General features: G+C 42.5%; 2 protein-coding genes across 3 annotated transcripts in view; one reads left to right on the top strand and one right to left on the bottom strand.

Moving 5' to 3' along the window:
* Positions 1 to 299, bottom strand: part of ppm1h (protein phosphatase, Mg2+/Mn2+ dependent, 1H) — a 37,197-nt gene that overhangs the window by 28,874 nt on the left and 8,024 nt on the right. The window lies entirely within an intron of this gene.
* The window catches only part of LOC116694815 (uncharacterized), a 3,218-nt gene continuing 2,925 nt past the window's right edge, over positions 7 to 299 (top strand). The window contains exon 1 of the mRNA XM_032524711.1: positions 7 to 159. The gene's annotated coding sequence lies outside the window, so the exon portion shown is untranslated. The remainder of the gene's footprint in view (positions 160 to 299) is intronic.

The following is a 299-nucleotide window of genomic DNA, read 5'->3' as shown; positions in this document are numbered from 1 at the left end:
CTTACTCGTTCACTACGTTCCACAAACCAGTTGACCGTTTTTTTCTCGTTCCAAACTTGACTTCTCTTCAAAATGGACACCCGGTTCATTTTCGAGCAAGTCCAAAGAATGAGACCGTCCTCTTTCTCGGAGGAAGAGCAGCACTACTACAAAGCTGAAGTGAGTTTGTGTAAATGTAAAGGTGCACTGTTTATGTTGACGTTACATTGTATAGTTTGGTGTTTCTGTGAGCTGCTTCTAATTGTGCTGTACTCAATCTGGGTTGCAGAAAATGATGCTGAGGCAGTTTCTGCTCATGA

The sequence above is a fragment of the Etheostoma spectabile genome, chromosome 8 (assembly GCF_008692095.1).
Source record: "Etheostoma spectabile isolate EspeVRDwgs_2016 chromosome 8, UIUC_Espe_1.0, whole genome shotgun sequence".
Lineage (NCBI taxonomy): Eukaryota > Metazoa > Chordata > Actinopteri > Perciformes > Percidae > Etheostoma > Etheostoma spectabile.
This window is presented reverse-complemented; position numbering and strand designations above follow the sequence as displayed.